This window comes from Balaenoptera ricei, chromosome 21 (genome assembly GCF_028023285.1).
Source record: "Balaenoptera ricei isolate mBalRic1 chromosome 21, mBalRic1.hap2, whole genome shotgun sequence".
NCBI lineage: Eukaryota > Metazoa > Chordata > Mammalia > Artiodactyla > Balaenopteridae > Balaenoptera > Balaenoptera ricei.
Window position 1 is genome coordinate 34,439,279 of NC_082659.1, and position 20,205 is coordinate 34,459,483.

Consider the following 20,205-nt stretch of genomic DNA (forward strand, 5'->3'; position numbering starts at 1 on the left):
CTCTTTCAGTAGACTGTGGATAACCTGAGAACAGGTATCCTTCATCTTCAGAATTCACAGAACCTAGTATAGTGCAAGGCAGACATTAGGCACCTTTATAAAAATTCTCCAAACTAAGTTTCTTCCGGAGGTCCTTACATTTCCTTTATTTATATTTTCCTGGAGTATAAAGTAGAATTTCTCTATTGACTTATATAAAACTTTACAGATTGTCCTAAAGTAAAAGCGCAGATTAGCAAAACAGTTTACTATTTATTCTTAATCTTGATAAAATTAAAATCTGTAACTGGAAAAGGTTATTACCTGAATACCATTTCTCTAAACATGTCTACCAAATATGTAGGAAGGGCCATTTATTCTTATTCTGTTATCAACTATTCGGCTGCCTTTAGGCTGTCTTTAACCTGGATGCCTGATTAAATTAGGAAGTGCATTATTCTTAAGCAAATCTTTTAAATCTCCTTTGACTGAAGAATCCTTAGGCTTGGAAACTAGGTGAATAGCCACCTACAGAACATGGGTGCTCCTGCCAATACCATACTGAGATATCCACCTGGCAAAAAAAGGACTCAAAACATCCACTCTGTAGGTTTCCAGGGGAAATAAAAAAATTTCATCCCATCTGTTTCCACCACGTAAGGTTTTAAAGTGTGTACTCAAAAATAAATGATCAAAAAATGTATACCATAATCTTCTTTTTTTTAAAATTTATTTATTTATTTATTTATTTTTGGCTGTGTTGGGTCTTCGTTGCTGCACGTGGGCTTTCTCTAGTTGCGGCGAGTGGGGGCTACTCTTCATTGCGGCGTGGGGGCTTCTCACTGTGGTGGCTTCTCTTGTTACGGAGCACAGGCTCTAGGCGTGTGGGCTTCAGTAGTTGTGGCTCGTTGGCTCAGTAGTTGTGGCTCGCGGCTCTAGAGCGCAGGCTCAGTAGTTGTAGCACACGGGCTCAGTTGCTCCACGGCATGTGGGATCTTCCTGGACCAGGACTCAAACCCATGTCCCCTGCGTTGGCAGGTGGATTCTTAACCACTGCGCCACCAGGGAAGCGCCATAACCTTCTTTATAAAGAAAAACAAGTGGCTACTATAAAGAAAGCCATAGATCATCATATATATATATATATATATATATATATATATATATATATATATATATATGAAATAAATGTTGACTGCCTTTTTCAATAGATGTCAAATTCTGATCCGGGCCATGTGAGAGCAGGGCACACACAAGTGGCCCCGGGCTGCAGGAGCTGCTGCAGAGCAGGACAGAGGCAGCTGGTGTGGTGGAGGTACCTGCTGGAAGGCAGACCAGCTGGTCTCTAGACCTTGTCTCAAACCTCTCCTCTCACCCACTAACCCTAATTCAGTAACTCCCGACCAGTCTCCCAACCTCTCAGGACTTCAGCTGCTTCATTTTAAAATGTGGATAATTCATATAACTTAAGGCAAAGCACTGGCTAATGCTGGAGAAAAACTTAGAGAAACCCTTCTGTTTTCTATAGGAGGAACATAGGTCCTGGATTTGAAAGGCTTTCCCCAAAGCCCTAAAACTAATTTAGTGGCATCTTGAGATTCCTTCAGTGTAAAGATTTACAAATCTAGTTTTCCGTTTTTCAAGTAGAAATCTAGTAATCTGTTACCAAGGTTGTTGCCCCAGAATCATAACCCTGCCCCTCCCTCAAATGCAAACCAATTGCTCTTATCTAAGTTTCAGGAGGAAGCTGCAAGGAGAAAAAGAAGAACTGGTTAGAACCAACTAAGCCCAAGATGGGGGAAGATTTGACTTCCAGTGACCTTGAGCCATATTAGCTAATCAACACACCCACTGGCACCAGGATAGTTAACAACTGCCATGACAACAACTGGAAAAGCCCATACAAGGACTGAAAAGGAATGTTGCATCAGGTCCGGATCCAAACCACACCTCTATTCATGAATATTCCTCCCTCTCTTTCCAATTCCCTCCCTTTTACCTGGACCCTCCTATGTACATTGTGTCTCTGCCTGAATTGGGTTAAGAAGTTGATTTGGGGGGCTTCCCTGGTGGCGCAGTGGTTGAGAATCTGCCTGCCAATGCAGGGCACACGGGTTCGAGCCCTGGTCTGGTAAGATCCCACATGCCGCAGAGCAGCTGGGCCCGTGAGCCACGGCTACTGAGCCTGCGCGTCTGGAGCCTGTGCTCCGCAACGAGAGAGGCCGCGATAGTGAGAGGCCCGCGCACCGCGATGAAGAGTGGCCCCCGCTTGCCGCAACTGGACAAAGCCCTCGCACAGAAACGAAGACCCAACACAGCCAAAAATAAATAAATAAATAAATAATAAAAAAAAAAGAAAAAAAAAAAAGTTGATTTGGGAACCAAGTTCTGGCTTCTTTCCATTCTTTGGCCGTTGAATAAAGCCTGTGCTGTCCCAGGCTCTTCACTGGTTTCGTTATTGGCTGTGTGAATCCGAGCAGAAAAAGAACCTCCTTGACGGAGACAAGGAGTCTCCTCGCGGGTTAGGACCCAAGTGTGGGTCTAGTCCACCAATTTGGTAACAAATTCGTGTACATGTTCACAAAAACTTTTAACAGATCTTCATCTTTACCACACTAAGCCTCCTAGAAATGGATCCCAAAGACCTCTCCAACCGAACTCGGATCTCAAGTCACCTGTGGGTGACTAATGCTGAGTCAGGGAGCATTAACCCTGTGTGCCATGCTCTATTTTTCCAGCTCCCACAGAAGTGTAAAACTTAGTCTTGTTTTTGGTCAATTATAACTTAGTTGTTTAACGGACACCACAATGCTAAAAATAAGACACTAGTATTACCTCCATTTTACAGTGGAATTCAGGGAAGAAAGGAACCACTGTGCACTAAACAGGATGGGAAGGCTGTAGAGGCAGCCTCAGCGGCCCTGATTTTAAAGCCACACACACACAGTGTGGCTATGGCTTTTGCACCCTTGGTGAGGCTTGCCACGTGAAACACAAGGGCTGGACCCCAGTGAATGGGGAGCATTGTCCCTCATAATGACAACTGTAGAGGGAGTTAAATCTGACATCATAGCACATACATTATTAAGTACAGAAGGCTGGGGAAAGAGCTATAACTGTAGTTACATAATGAACATGGTGGAAGGAATCAGTGAGGTTACTGATTGGAAACCAGATGTATCCTACTGCAAGGCTCTAACTACAAGGGTGGTAGCGGGTTGGTAGGTAGATGCATTTTAACAAATATCTGGGTGCCTACTGTGAAAAGGTATTTGCCAAACTTGATGAAAAGATACTGTTTTGTGCACTAGACTACGCTTCCACGGCTATTTTTAACATGCATACCCAGAGTCCAAAGACTGCTTTCCTTCTTCTTGAAAATAAAAGAATCTTGGCGTATTTTAACTCATCAACTGTCTCCAACCTTACATGATAACAGTGTCTATTACTTTTGTCTTGTTTAATACTACTGAAGTAGACATTTTGTATAAATTGCCACTGTCTGCTTAGATTTTCCCTCATGTTTACTATAATATTAACTTTATTTGTTACTTCTGTAACTCAGGTTGTTTTTGGAGGCCATTTTCAACTACTTCTTGAAATCTATACTTAGAAGTTCTTTTAGTGAGGGTCTTTCGGTGGCAAATCTTCTTCTGTTTTTCTTCATATGAAAATGTCTTTATTTCATAAAAAATTCTAGGGACTTCCCTGGTGGCGCAGTGGCTGAGAATCTGCCTGCCAATGCAGGGGACACGGGTTCGAGCCCTGGTCTGGGAAGATCCCACATGCCGCAGAGCAACTGAGCCCGTGCACTATAACTACTGAGCCTGTGCTCTACAGCCCGTGAGCCACAACTACTGAGCCCGCGTGCCACAACTACTGAAGCCCACGCACCTAGAGACCATGCTCTGCAACAAGAGAAGCCACCGCAATGAGAAGCCTGAGCACCGCAAAGAATAGTAGCCCTCGCTTGCCACAACTAGAGAAAGCCCGTGCGCAGCAACAAAGACCCAACGCAGCCAAAAATAAATAAATTAATTAATTTAAAAAAATTCTAGGTGGACAATTACTTTTTCTCATGAAGACATTACTTCATGTTATGTTTACGCACAGGTTTCTTCACGTTTATCCAGCTCTGGGCTTCCCAGGTATCATTTCCAAACACTTGCAGTCATCATATGTTTGAATACTGTCTCTCCATTGTCTCCGCTATTGAAACTTCTGATACTCTAACTTCTCAGTCTACCCCACAGGCGTCTTCACTGCTCCTTCATACTCTATCTTTTTGTCCTCTGTGCCAAAAGCTGCTAGTTTTATCTCCAGTACTCCTTGGGCACCCAGATCCACAGATGCCCTGAGGGCTAGCAGTCCCAGGGCTAGCTCACTTCCTAGATTTGTACTCATTTCCCTTTCATTGTTACAGGCTCAGCCACTCATTTAAAAGGTGTTTAAAAATATTTTAATCACTTTTAGATGTTTTATAATGTACGAGTTTTGGAATTTGTAGGCCATCGTATTGCCAAAAAAGACTTTCTAGTTCTTTCTTTTCTCTTGAAGAATTCATTCACAAATTTTATAATCTAGAATTCATTTGAAGCAGGATAAGGAGGTAGGAGCTGAGGACAGGATGAGAGAAACTAGAACAAGGAAGGAGGCTATTACAATCGCCCACATGAGAGAAAAAGCCCAAAATATGGATAGAGGTGCACAATAAAGACAAAGAACTGGAAAGAAAGGGGAAGGCAGCAGTGCTAACCGAGCACCTACACCACAGCGCTCTGAGCACTGGGCAAGCGTTATACACGTTCTGTTTGATCCAAACGATCCTTTCAGTTACGTATCACTGCCTCTATTTCACATTGATGTCTCTATTATAACTACATCTGCAGCTCTGAGAGGTGGTGTAAGCTACTGAGGGGGCTACCTACATACGGATTTCAAAGCTACTGTCTAGTGCAACTCGGAGGAGGAAACATGTTCTATGGATACATTAAGGGGAAACTCTCCAGGTGACAATCCTTTGCAATAGTCAGGCGTACTATTCCAGTGAGGTAAGCATAGACGGCAGGGAACGAGAAGATGGGACAGCAGGGGAATGCAAGGCAGGTGTGTTCTCTGATCTCGCTGACGCCTTCAGAAGCACCCCTGCTCATGGCGATGCAGCTCAGAACTGAGGCGTGATCCTGCGTCTGCCCCCTAGCTCACCTAGCACTTTGCAGAGTAATAAGGCTAATAGCAGTAGTGGTAGCATCAGCTAACATTTATCGAGAACATACTGTTTTAAGCACTGTTCCAAAACTGGATGTGTGTTAACTAAAGCCCACAACTCTGTGAGGAGCCACTTCTATATTCTTCATTTTACAGATGTGGACTCTGAGACTTCACTAACCTGCAGCACTAGGTTCCCCATCGCACTGGCCACTTTTACTCTGGTTTGTATGCAGGGAGAGAGCAGTCAAACTAGACTCAGCAACAATGAGTTGGTTAACTCTGAGATACAGGGGTGATAGTCAAAGTAAAACAAGAAACAAAAAAGTCAACAAGCCTCTGTGATTATTCTACACCACACACACACACACAACACATTTCTGCAAAAGAGAAATTCGCAGTTGTTCCAAACCTGAGCAGTAGTGAAACTATCATTAAATCTTCAATATTATAAACCAGTTCTTATTAATATTCTGATCTTTATTATACATTTGAAGAAGTCTTCTTGAAAATATGAAGTACAATGAACAATATTTTGGCTTCAGTTACTGCCACTGATCTTTAAAAAATAGTTAAATGCACAACCAAAAATGAAAGCACAGCCTGTCACCCTTCTTTCATAGAGGAAAGTATAAAATATTCCTGAGCAATGAAATATTCAGTAAAGAGTAATGATGGATATATGCCAGAAAATAAAGATATTTATTTTTTTAATTCACCAAAAGGTATAAGCTTCATGCAAAGGTTTTTATTTGCATGCTATACTCTCCAACTTTAATTTCTTCTGAACCAAACTGGGAACAGATTGCGTTTAAGATCTTACTGTTCCAATTTTTCTATTTTCATCAAAATCTTGGCCTGTTTTTGACCACTCCTCACTGTGGGTTCCCTGATTATCTACTTTTTCCTTTTCTTCAAGTTTAATATCAGAAAGACTTAAGAAGCATAGAAAGACATAGTATGGACAGTGTCTATTTTTTCTTTTAATACACAAACCTTTCTTTCTTGTCTCTTGGCTTGAAAAACATTCTTCCATTGCCCCAGTAAAGTGACAAAAATATCATTTTTTCCCCAAATGGTAGAGAAGGTCAGTAAGCCATATCCACACTAATTAGAAACAATTCTTAAGTTATGGCCTGAAGGCTAACAATGGAGGCCCTGCCAGGCTAGGAAACAAGGGAAATGCGAGGATGTAATAAGCTCCATGTAAAATACCTTCAATTTCTCTATGTTAATGGGAGAAAGACATTTAAAATAATGCCATACCACCGAGGGCATTCCAAAATAAATCTAACACCTTGCTGAACTTGGAAGCAAAGATGTGCTCAGCAAAAGCCCTTCTACACTGCACAATTGGGACATGTCTGTACGAGATTTGTAAAAGGCACAAGACATTTCTAAAGTTTAATTCCCTAGTGACAGCATCTGAAAACTGGGCAAAATTCTTAAAGTATCTCTATTATAGGATGAAGAGATATGCTACCTTGGTAGGAAGCAAGCTCTTCAATTCTACGTCACTGAGGCAGCTGGAGGTGCACCCCAGGCAGGGGGAGTTTGCTTTCTGTGACTGGTATGCAAAGGATTTAGATAAATTCATGGATGACAGCTCTCCCTACAAATCATTATGTGAAGTTAACAGTAATCCTTGTATATTTATCCCTAACTTCGTTTCATAAAATATTCTCAGGTACCACCATAAGAAGTACCATTAAATCTTAGTTGAGTAACTGAGACACTCACTCAGATTACTGCTTGAAGCAATGGAATCCCAGCTGCGCACAACAGAAGTTACCTTTGGGAGAAAACTCACACAATATTAAGCAACTCATAGTGTTAATTATCTCCAGGTTTATAACAGAGTGGTAGAAATAAAACAGTACTATTACTATCTTATATTTCTAAATCATTTACCTTTGAAACATTGAAGGCAATTTACACACTTAAAAAAAATCAGTTAATCCTTATAATCTTTCTCTTTACGACTGGGAGCTGTTACCTGCAGTCAACTCTATTTTATAAAAGGAAAAACTGGGGCAGCCTTACAGGAACTAGAAGTACAACCTATACCTATTGTTTTTCCCTGAAAAATATTTCCTTCTTTTTATAACAGAAATAGGTTTACATCACTGGTAGACAACAGAACATGAAACACAAGAGAGAATTGGAAGAATATGCTCCCCAGGATGCCCCTGGCAGGTTGATGTTCACTCTGGATGTGATTCTATTCCTTTAAGAAGTCAAGACTCTTACCCTAAATCGATCTTTCTGGAATGGCAGAAAGTACTCTGGACCAAGAACCAGGAAACTTGGATTTTATTCATACCCTGCTGTCTACTATTTCTCTGACTTTCAACAAGTTGCCTAACATCTCTGGTTATAAATCTATAAAATGACACTACAACATACAATAATTACTTTACAGTGTTGTTTCATAAAGGTTATTAGGACACAAACCCTACCCCCAAACAGTCCACATTAACAATGAAACTTAATACAACATGAGAAGCTGTATAAACCAAATGGTAGCATGGCACTAACCGAAAGCAACCACAGTGGAGGTTTCAAGCAGGTAAAGAGAGAAGGAAGTCACTAATTCTACCCATGTGTAGGGTTTACAAGTCAGAGAAGGTTCTAAATGAGGATTTCGTTTTCAGCAGAAAGAAAAGGGGGATTTTTCTTTGGTCCTCTGCCTTCTCTACAGTATATCTGGACTAAGACACTGAATCAAAACATGGATCTCAATTACAGAAGTCTCGTAACACCGATCACCACCATCCTTTATCAGTATGGCCTCTGGACAAAAGCCAACATAGTATTTTCCACAGAGAGCACATGATTTGAAATTCTGGTTTCAGCTGAGTGACCTTGGGCAAGTCAGCCTCTCCATGCGTCACTTACTGTCTCTGTAAAACAATAATTAAATGCTACCTACACCTCATAGGGTTATGAATATCAGATGAGTTAATATATGTGAATCTTTTAAAAGTGTATTTTTTATTGTTAGGGATACTGTCTGCTAAAAGAAAATGCATCCAATTTCCATGCTAAAACACAAAGACTTACTTTTTAAACATCATTCATGTATTCAGAAATTCTTCTTTGTTAAAGTCAATATTTTGAGAAGAAACTCCCCCACACACCGGCCCCAGACATTCCTGATGCATTTTTAATAGAAAAGGGGTAAACTTTCACCCTTAATTTAATTGGGGGGAGGATGGAGTACAGCACATTCATTAACATATTTATTGTTTCTATTTTGTCCCAGGTCCTGTCCTGTCTTGACATTGGAGACATCAAACATGAATGCAAACAGTAAAAGTGAACAGTGGGAGGAGGAACAAAAGCTGATGGAGAAATTTCTACCCAAGTAATAAGCTATAAAAATGTACAAACCCAGCTTGTAAACAAATACCTTCCTCCACTCAGCTTGGAGATGGTTTCACAGCTAGCCATTGCTAGAAGCACAGGAAGAATGTAAAGGACTTGTGCTGAGGTTGGAGAAGAGGGCAGGACATAATAAGAACATATCATCATGAGCTAAGGTTACGGGAAAAGTGTGCAGGCAACGAGAAAGACAAAAATGACCCAGAATATAGTTATTTTTTCAGGAAAAACAAATACTAGAGTCATATAAACTTTTTTAGAATTTTGATAGATTAACTATCTATTAACTATCCCTCACATTTTCTTGGCTGCTCCTTCCCCAGATACCAGCATGACCTGCCCCTTCACTTCAATCATGTTGCTGCTCAGATGTCACCTCCCCCAGGGCTTCCTCTCCTCACCTTGCCTTATTTTTCTCTGGATCACTTAAGAGTCACCTGAAATACCACCTATTTATTATTGAGCTCCCCCTATACTAGAATGGAATCTCCAAGCAAGTACTATTTGTTATTGTGTCCAGAGAGCAGATTAAAAACTCGAAAAAGAAGAAAAGCATCAGATGTCCTAAATAGGCATGTAGATGAGGCAACTCAACAAACATTAAAGATAATTTTTTTTAAAAGTGTCTCCATCGTTTATGTGAAATACATTTGAAAACTCAGGTTGGTTAAAGAGCAAAGAGGAGGCAGGATAAAATTTTCACACAGATTATTTCAACAAGAGGATGTTAGATATGGAAATAAGATATCAGTAAAGACCCAGGCTCATAAGGAACAAACATAGTTTGACAAATAACTATGGGTTTTCAATAATTATTAAAGAATGGACATCTGTGGAAAGGGACTTTAAATTCTAGGAAACAAACACCATCCCATAATTCTTTTTAAAAAAAATTGACATATAACTGACATGTAACATTGTGTTAGTTTCAGGTGTACAACATGATTCAATATTTGTCTATATTGCAAAATGGTGACCACTATAAGTGTACTTAACATCACCATACATTGCTGCAGTTTTTTTCTTGTGATGAGGACTTTTAAGATCTATCCTCTTAGCAACTTTCAGTTATGTAATACAGTGTTATTAACCATAGTCACCATGCTCATAATTCTTATAAACTGAAGGAAGACGCTGGAGAACTTGCTATTTTAATAACCACCTTAAAAAGCTGGACAATAGCAAAATGTTACTGAAGTTCAATAACTTCATTATATGTGAAAGGTATGAACACTGAACTCCAAGAAAATCAAGCATACTATGTTTTTTCATAATTTTTTGAGAAATTTACAGGATTCATTATCAAACTTACAGAGAGCAACATACTAAAATAAAATGGAAGGGTAAATTATTACAGTCTATCTGAGGAATGCCGGTAACTGCTAAATCAGATAAGCCTGAATCTGGCTCATCAAGTGACACCAAATCAAGTTTCTTCAACTTCACAAGAACCTTATGACCAATAAACTTTAGAGTCAAAGATGCTTCTGAGCATGCATTTCTACAAATAGAATTCAAATAGGCTAGCTTAATTGTAAAATAGCCCAAGCCCCATTGGCACCTTTAAAGCACCCCTGGGCAAAAGCTACTACAGGTCAACAAAAATAATTCCTAGTGGCAAGGAAGAGCAGCCTGCAGACAGAGTCTGTTCTCAGGGAAGATGACAGCAGTCTGACTGTTTTCCCCCAAACTTAGGAGCTTCAGGAGAGACTGCCAGCTCCTCTTTCTGAAACATGGTTCCCAACCCTTCTTACAAGGCCGCTGACACAGATGCCAGAAAACAGCCCACTGCCATGGACTGCATCTGAAGTGATGCCACCATGTGTGCAACTGTTAGCTTTTCCATGTCAGGCCAACCTCTTCCATTTGTTTGGACTGCCAGTGCTTGGAAGAGCTTCACCCCTTCCCACCTTGGGACTTCCCACCTTGTAATCAGGACTGCATTCCTAAGAGGACTGCAACAGGCAGCCTTGATACAAATTACTAAGTGCTGCTAAAACAACATGAAACATTTGTCAACGATCCCCATCCCCAATTTATTTATGGTAAGAACAGTACCACAACAGCCATTAGCAGATTTTTTAAAGGGAGGTTTAATACCCACCACCTAATAAGTCATCTTAAAAAAGAGACAACAGGCCCCAAATGGAGTCACTTGTGCTCAGCCCACCTCACCAGATCGAGGCTTAATAACTAACCTAATTGCAGTAATTGCAGTACAACCTCTGCCAGGAATGGTCTTAACCAACTAGTCTGGAAGTTTCTTGTCAGCAGCAAGGAGGAAATCTGCTACACAGGCCCTTTCCATACCCCAGAAGAAGATGAGGTGACCACTCTCCCCTTTTCCCTTCCCTCCTGCCTATAAAAGCCTTCCACTTCGTACGGCTCCTCTGAGCTCCTCTCTGCTTGCAAGGTGGGATGCTGCCCAACTGACTGATGGTTTAATAAAGCCAATTATATCTTTTAAATTTATTTTATTGAATTTTTGTTATTTAACAATCATTAATTTTTATTGGTAATCATGCTAAGTGTTTGTTATACCTTTTTCCATTTGTCTTTATTTTGAAAACATTTTACTATATTTTAGACATCATTATATTTCATTAGGCCTTTAAATATTCTATTGCATTGATGTTATATTTTAAATAACAAATGTTTAACATAAAATACTGATTTTCCCTGATAATGTAAGTTATATTCGTCCAGTGTCAATGGCAAAAAAAAATTTCAAAGTAAATAAAAAATATGGAAAATAACAGAAAAAACCACACATAGAAAAAATATGTAAAATCACCAGCCTAACCACCAGAGAGCATTTCAGTATATAAGCTCCTAATCATTTTACTATGCACACATCTGCCACAAAATTGGGATATCATACTTATTTCCTTTAAATATTTCTACTTATATATCATATGTCATTTTAAAAATGACTGCAAGAGTGATACTGTATTGCTCTTGCTGGTCATTCAGCTGTTCCCAAGATGCTGATGGCAATAACGCTGCTGCTGCTGCTAATATTCTGTACCTAAAATAACAATTAAGTCCTTAAATAACAATTAGGTTCTTTCTATGTGCCAGACACTGTGCTAATAAGCACCTTAAGGTGGCATTCTCACCTTGAGGCTTTTGCATTACCTATTTCCCTCACTGGAATACTCTTATATATGCCATTTGTATCCAAAGATGTTATGGACCTCCTTTCGCAATTCAGCTTTCAGCTGAATGACACCTGCTCAGGTATATCCCCTCCCTCTCCTTATTTCCCATCAAGAGTGAATGGACTGGCACACAGCTGGTGCTCGAAAGAATTTCTACTTTGCAGCCAGTTAAGCTGACTGTGCTCTTTTCCCCATGGGGGCCTGGTGCGCAGTGGCTGCAAACACAGGCTCCTTGGTAGTGTAGTGTATGAGCCTGTTGCCAGTATGCGTTGCCCTAAGGGATGTTGGATTCAGCCCTTTCCAGTGGACATTCATGACTGGTATGCTGCCCCCAGTCGAGGCTCCAGACAGGTATGTGCGGTGCCTTTGGAAAGCCCCAGGGCGCAGTGGTCAGGGTCCACACTGGCCAGGTCATGATGTCCATCCGCACCAAGCTGCAGAACAAGGAGCATGTGACTGAGGCCCTCCTCAGGGCCAAGTTCAAGTTCCCTGGCCGCCAGAAGATCCACATCTCCAAGAAGGGGGGATTTACTAAGTTTAATGAGGATGAATTTGAAAGCATGGTGGCAGAAAAGCGGCCCATCCCGGATGGGTGTGAGGTCAAATACATCCCTAATCGTGGCCCCTGGACACATGGCGGGCCCTGCACTCGCGAGAGCCTTGGCGCTGTCCCCTCCCTACTTGCCCACCAATAAATTCTACTATCCTGTCCAAAAAAGAAAAAAAACTTCTAAAATGAATCAATGATCTACCTAGTTTCAAAGCTCAAATTCTTAATTCTGTACTATCCAGTGATAAAATTTTGGTACATAAATTTCCATCACCATAATTATTTCCTTTAGGAAACCAGTATTGCATTTTTAATTTCAAATTTACATCAGGTTACTGAAGACTTTGATAAACTGTAATAAACAAACATAGAGACATCAAGATTATTTTCTTCTTTCTCCTAAATTTTAACTATACTGAAAATATAAATAGAATGAGTCAACAGTACAAACAGAATAATTTCTAAAAATCGGATGTAGTGAAAACTGTGCATTCTTCTTTCAGAAAGAAATATTCAGATTCTGAACAGATTTTTTTGGTGCTAAAAGATTATAGTTTCTATTCCACATTCCTTGTCAAAAGTATTGTTTCTGAGGAGAATGGTGGGTGACCTCTTTTAACCAACACTAATGCAGGAAAGGGTGGATTTTAAATGAAAGACAAGAGCCATCAAAATGGAACTTAAGAACCTAAAACTTATTCTTTTAGTCTAAATGTAGAATTGTGAAGAGGCACTCCTCATCGAACACAGATAAAATGCCACCAGAACTAGACCGCCACCAAACTCCTACTTGGGGACTCAAATGGCCACCCTCATGGCACTGCTCTTTGGCCTTGTGTCACAGGGCTTCATTATACAACCCTGCTGCCACAGAACAGCAAAGTGGCAAGGAGGGGGGAACTTAGCCTAGTTTTAAAACAATTGCTTTGCTTTGCCTCCACTTAAAGAGTCTGTCTCTAATAGGAGGAGACACTGTCTTCTGGGAAAAAATATTCCACTTTTATTATCTCTTAATTACAGTGTCGCTGTTCCCAGTGTTATACAATAACAAAGAATTCTGCCTGCAGTGCCATTATAAACTCTATTTTCAGTAACTGTGACTCAGAATAACATCTACTCTCTCAAATTTGACATGTGGGACTGAATTTTCAAAACTTTCACTGACAGGCAATGTATAAAACCCTCTAAAGTGAGTGAAACCCCCTAACCTTCTCAAGACACTACTCAACACTCCTTACATCCAAAGTGTTTAAAATGAGATCTAAAATGTGAAACAAATATGGCTCCCACACCCTTAAAAAGCAATTAACATTTCAACATTTCAAATAGAAACAAATCTCAGGTGGGTAAAATCACTGAAGAATCTATACTGGAAATGTGATTAAAATATTTCAAAATTATTAAAGTGGTATGTCCACATAATTAGCTTCTTTGATTCACTTCTTCCCAACTCCTCCAATACCATTTTCCACAAGAAACCACCTTTTAACATTTACTGTTTCTCAGGGTAGTTAATTTGCATCATATCCCTAAACAATGTGCTGTGATAATAGATTGTAAAATTCTCTATTGATTTTCTGCTGCGAGAAATGAGGACTTAGCAAATGTGACTGCTCCATTCCACCTGCCCAGTACATTTGTATGGCTTTTTATCTGCATCTTATTTGTTGCCCCAGTAGTTTTAAGAGCATGCTAACAACATTATTTCCTGCTTCCTGGGTATTAGGTAGCCCCTTTCCACTTCTCTCTAAGAGTAGCATGATGGCTCTATCCCTGTTTCCCTTGGGCTCTCCCCTCTCCACTTTTATACCCCAAATTCTTTCATCTGTACTCTTACAGGGTCAAGGTGGACAATATTTACACTCCATTGTGTAACCATAATTAAATCTTTTACATTTCTAAATGTGAAAAACAAAAAACCAAAATTTTATTATTGTGGTGAAGGTTTAAAATATTACACTGGTGAATACTAATTTTGGGGTTTTTGGTTTTATAATTATTATTTTTCTTGCACAGATTTCAAGAAAAATACCAACTGCTTCTAAATTTCCCATGCAATCAGGTGTTCTATCAAGTTTTAAAAATTTTATAATGAAACATTAAGAGATCAGAAGGTTATCAAGAGCAAGAAACATACGTGTACCTAATTTTTAAAAATTGTCAATATAGTTGAATTGCTAGGTACTCCTCACTGACTGCATGTTCTTCCCCTTGCCAGAGGTAACCACTAAGCCATATTTAATGATTTCTATATGTGAATGTGTTCCTATTAAAAATAGTGCTGTGTTACATGCTTTAAGATGTTACCATATGTGGACATTCTTCTGCAAGTTGCTTTTTTTCATTAAACATTACTTTTTGTGAGAGTCATTCATGTTAAAAATCGTAACTCTAGTTACTTGCTTTTCACTGTTACATAGTTTTCTACTATATGAATATATGAAACCTTTCCAATCTCTTATTAAGGGCCATTTAGGTTGTTTTATTCTGATCTAATATAATGTTGCTATGAACAATCCCCCCCTTGTAAAATGGCAAGAGTTTCTGTAGATACGTACCTAGGACAGGGTTAACTGAGACACAGGTGTAGGCTCTTCCAACTTTATTGATTATTGCCAACTGTCTTCCAAAGTGGTGATACCACCGACACTCACATTCACGGGGTGGAAGAGTGCTCACTGCTCTAAAATCCTTGCCAGCATTTGGTATTATCACTCTTTCAAATTCTGGCCAATGTGACATATGTGAAATGATATCTCACTGTGTGTTTAATCTGAATATTCTTGATTACTGGTGAGGCTAAGTATCTCTTCATATATATTTATGGATCACTGCAATTTCTTTTTCTGTGAATGGTCTGTTCCAACTGTTGCCCATTTTTCTGTTATGTCATCTTTCTAATTAATTTAAGATTCCTTTACACACACAATATTAATCCATTATTAGTAATATAATATGCTACAGAGTATCTTCTCCCAAACTGTGGATTACCTTCTAACTTTTTAAAAGAGGAGTCTTCACATTAATGTAATCATATATAGCAATATATCCTTTCACTGTTTTTGTTTTTCTAAATCTTAAGAAAGCCTTCTCTACCCAAAGGTTATTAAGACGTTTCACATTTTGATCTAAACATTTTAGATTTTATCTCTCAAATGTTTACCTTTAATCTACCTGAAACTAATTTTTCTGGTTGGGCTGAGGTGGGGAACATACACAGACACACACATACTGCCCACCCTACCCTCATTCCATAAGCACACACACTACACCCACCTCACCCCCTCCACAGACACCACATACCTCACCTCACCACACATACCACCGCCCACACCCTGAGCACCATTTACTGAAATAGTTCTGTTGTCTTTAATTATCTGAATCAATTCCTCTGTTGTATAATCAAGTTACCATAAACACTGGACACTGCTGCTTCTGGGCCCTCTTATCTATTCCACTGCCCTTTGGATATCTTGTTATCTTGGAGAATGTCAGCATGGTCCCAACTGTACTTCTCCCACTCAATTTTGAATGTTTTATATGGTACCTTAGCTAACAATATATGTATTTAGAAACTTGTGCTGTGGATTCTAGATGGTAATTACTCTCTGTATGGTACACCTAAATGTAAGCTCCTAAGAGGAGAGAGGCTATATTTAACACAGTCTTTGTACATGTATAGTCTTAGGTACTTTGAGGAGTGTTTAATTCATGTAGGGAAAAAATTCACTTCTTGCATCTCAGCTTATATAGGCTGTGGTAGTAAAACTAGATAAGCACTTCATTTTTTGCCACATTGATACCATTTAAGTACAAATTCAGCACTAGGTATGGTCTTGCCCATCTGTCTGCCCCCATCTCCTTAAGCCTACCTCAGTCTAAATGGGAGGCAGGGGTGAGAGGAGGTGGGTCACAACCTCAAAAGACTCTGGGTCTAGAAAAGTAGCAATTATTGTGTAAGGAGCCCTGGTATAATGATATAGGGGTTTGTGGAAACTACGGTCAACCAGAAAATGCCTAACTAAATTCACACAATTCAATTTACAAAAAAGTGCTAAGTTGGCCAAGTAAAAGAAATGTTCAGGCCCCACTGGCCCTAGACTGAGACCTCTAGTCATCTAAATACATGTTACATTGTAACAGATAGTACTGATTGCACAAAACACGGAGAACTTAAATGTTTTCTAAACATATTTTCTCATGGGCACTGCTTTTAATAATGTGCCACAATTTGTTTGGTATAATCAGATTTTAGTCCCACCAGATATCCTGATATTCTATATTACAGCTTTGGCTAATAAGTTTAAGATGAATTTCCTCCTCACTAAAATGGGGATAATAGTAATAATACCTGCTTTATAAGGCGAAGATTAAATGAAGCAATGCATGAAGTGCTTAGGAAAAGCACTAATATTGAGTAATCACTTAATTACCTCGTTATTCATCATCATTTAGAACATTCATATTTTGAGTACCTTGTTGTTCCCAATCACTTTCTTGATTTCCACAAATATCATGCATCAGGTTAATAAAGCTAAGAGCTTATACTGAACTTTATTTTTCATTCTACCTGACAAAATCCAGAAGATACATTTTGTTTTCTAAATTTGACCGTTCAAAGCTTTCCCTTAATGTCAGATTTAATGGGTTTGGTAAACACCTATACTTCTATGAGATAAAACATTTGCTTTTAATCATGATTTGTCTCCTGGACAAATTTTTGAGCTGACCATATCTTTAAAAGACTAAATAAATAAATAAGAGCAAAGAAAATCTCCAAGTTTTAAAAAATGTTTATATGAGGAATTATGGAAATACTCTGACAAATTTAGTACTTAGAGCTAATTAAAAAAATGAAATATACAAACCTTGAGCTGGACAAGTGGTCTTTTGGAGACAAGTTAATCAGGATTTCCATAGAGTTTTGACCCAAATCTTCACTTATGAAAAACTTTTAGTACTATCGTCAGAGCACCTCCCCACATTTACATATACGTGCAAATGCAATACAGCGCTGGCTCTAGTGAACATGATGAATCTGAATAAATTTCTACAGACTTATTAGCAGGATAATATGCCCAAAAGGTATCATTACACAGATTTCTCAAAAATTATTTGGATCTCCTATTCCAGAAAAGCTCCACTGTTGTTTTTTACTTTTTTAATGTATTAGAAATGAAAAGTGATATATTTTAAAGCACATTAGATATGAGTAATATAAAACATATTTCAAATTTGCTTATGGTGACTACCTCTCAAAACAGAAGGATGCATTCAGAAGCAGGTCAGGCGTTGGTGCATTTCCAAGAAGCAGTAGCCATCTAGCAGTGAGATAAACCAGTTCAACCAGATATGATTGGAAGTCCAACAAAAGGGATTTGGGAAGCACGGAAAAGATTAGCTGGGAAGAAGACAAATCCTGTTCTGGGACTCCAAATACACACCTGGTCGTACTCAAATACCTAGAATTCCTGATCACTTTCATAACTCAGTAAATATTAGGTCTTGAGATCTGAGGCAACTAGAAAGAAATTTCTTAACAACAGGGATCAATCATCAGTTTAGTTCTAGTTATGCCCATTAAAGATTAATTGTTACAGAAACTGCCCTCCAATCATAACAACTAGAAAATAGGACAGTATATATAAAGCAAAAGTTTTCAAACACTGTACAATAGGCAGATCTGAACTGTGATTTAGAAGAGAACGGAACAAATAAGGTAAGCCCAGATTACTGCTTGGAGGCAGCATCTAAGATCTAGCAGTAAAAGTAGGTGCCTGGAAGTAGTGCTGAGTTGAGGAGCTGAAGAGGGAGTGTGGTGAGGCTGAGGTGGCTAGAATTTATGGAGCAGAATAAAAGAGAGAGAAAAGCTGCACAAAGCGACAGCTCTGGAGATCTGCAGAGGAATCTCCAGATCTTGGCTGGAGCACTGATCTGAACACACGTGAAAGGAAATGGTCCGATTCATCAGAAATAAGTACTGGAAGGAGTAATTTTAAGAGCTCACAGGGCTAAGAACAGCTTGTGTTCTTATCAGACAGAGTGGAAAGACTTCATAACACCAGGGCATTGAAGAGAGTCTAAAGAAGGGTAATAATGCTTTAGTAATGGAGCTAAATAAGTCCCCAAATAAAGGCTGCTCTGGATCCAGCACGACAAAGGGTAAAGGCAAGCCTCTAAAGGGTTCAGCTAATCTGAAAGTTACTCATTTGGACAATGGAATAAAATACAACATTCTTTAAAGGAATAAAACCAAATGCACCCCGAAAAATGTCACAAAGTCTGGCATGCAAACAAAAATTACTAGAAATGCAAAGAATGTAACAGTTCCAGAAAAGCACAGAGAGAAAGGAATTTGAAGAGAAGGACCTTAAAACAGCTATTGTAAATATGAGAAATATGCTCAAGGACATTAAGAAAGATACAAACTCGATAAGGAGAGAAATGCAGGATATAAAAGTTTCACGTCGAAGTTTCTAAGATAAAAATACTATATATGGAATAAAAATACTGTAGTAAACTTGAATATATAGCAAAAAAAATTATTAAAGTACTGAAAAAACAAAAAAAGAGTAGGAAAAAAATTGAGCAGTCTCAACGAAACTTTTGTGTAATATAGTCCAACATACAGGAAACTAGAGTCCCAGGAAGAGGGGTGGGTACTATAAAAATGATGGCTGAAAAATTTCCAGACTTGGTAAAAAATATAAACCAATGAATCCAAGAACTTCAAAAAAAAAAAAACCAGGCAAGGAAAACATAAAGTAAGGTGCCTCATAATAAAACTGCTTAAAATCAAATATAAAGAGAAAAATCTTGAGAGCGGCCAGAGCCGGAGAAACCCGCACTAGGTACAGAGGAACAAAAAATGATAGCAGACCCTTTGTCTGAAACCACGCAGGGCAGAGAACAACGGAACAACATTTTAAAATTACTGAACAAAAAAGAAAACACTGCCAAGGAATTACACACAAATGAACATAAATTCCTAAAATTAAGGTGCAGCCTTAATATTATTTTAAACAATAAAACATGAGAACATTTCTCACCAGCAGTTTACTATAAGACATATTGAAAGAAATTGTTCAGGCAGAAAAAAAAAAGACACTAAATAGAAATGTGAAACTGCAAAAAGGAACCCAGTACACCAGGAATGGTCAATATGTGAGTAAAAGTAAAGAATACCTTTCTGTTTAAAGCAAAAATATAACAATGGAGTATGAGTTTTATATACATAATTAAAATGTATGACAATAGCACAATCCTAGTAAAGAGAAAGGGAAGTAACCTGTTATAAAGATTCCAAACTACACATGAAGTGGTAAAATTTGAAGGCAGACTGTGACAAGTTAAAGACTATACTGTAAACCCTCCAGCACTCATTAAAATGTTTAAACAAAGAGGTACAGCTAATATGCCAACAGTGAAGAAAGGCCGAACCCCCGACGCCACAAAACACACACAGTCCCAAACAAGTCAGGAAAAGAGGAAGAAATAAAAGACAGAGTAAGTAAATATCAAAGAGCAAGATGGCAGAATTAAAGTCAACTATATCAGTAATTACTATAAATGTAAATGGTATAAACACTCCAATCAAAAGACAGATTGTTGGTTGAAAAGACCCACAAGTATGCTGTATAAAACAATTTTAAAGACAAGATCACAGAATAAGGTTAAAAAGCTAGAAAAAATTTCTAGCAAAAACTGAAAGGAAAGCTAGAGTTACTATATTAATATTAGACAAAGTAGATTTCAAAATAAGGAATGTGACCAGGAATGAGAAAGGTCATTTCATGACAAAGGGATCATTTTATCAAGAGGACGTAACATGCACAGGTGGCAGAAATGCAAAACATTACAGACACATTAGAAAACAGTTTGGAAGTTTTTTATAAAGTTAAATATATACTTAGTACACATCCC

The 20,205-nt window shown here is 38.6% G+C and overlaps 1 protein-coding gene and 1 non-coding gene across 12 annotated transcripts in view; one reads left to right on the top strand and one right to left on the bottom strand.

The window, feature by feature from the left end:
* Window positions 1-20,205, bottom strand: part of PSD3 (pleckstrin and Sec7 domain containing 3) — a 585,012-nt gene that overhangs the window by 178,212 nt on the left and 386,595 nt on the right. The window lies entirely within an intron of this gene.
* On the top strand, window positions 11,891-12,028 carry LOC132356773 (small nucleolar RNA SNORA70). The gene has a single exon (XR_009500050.1). It is a non-coding gene; the product is annotated as a small nucleolar RNA SNORA70 (small nucleolar RNA).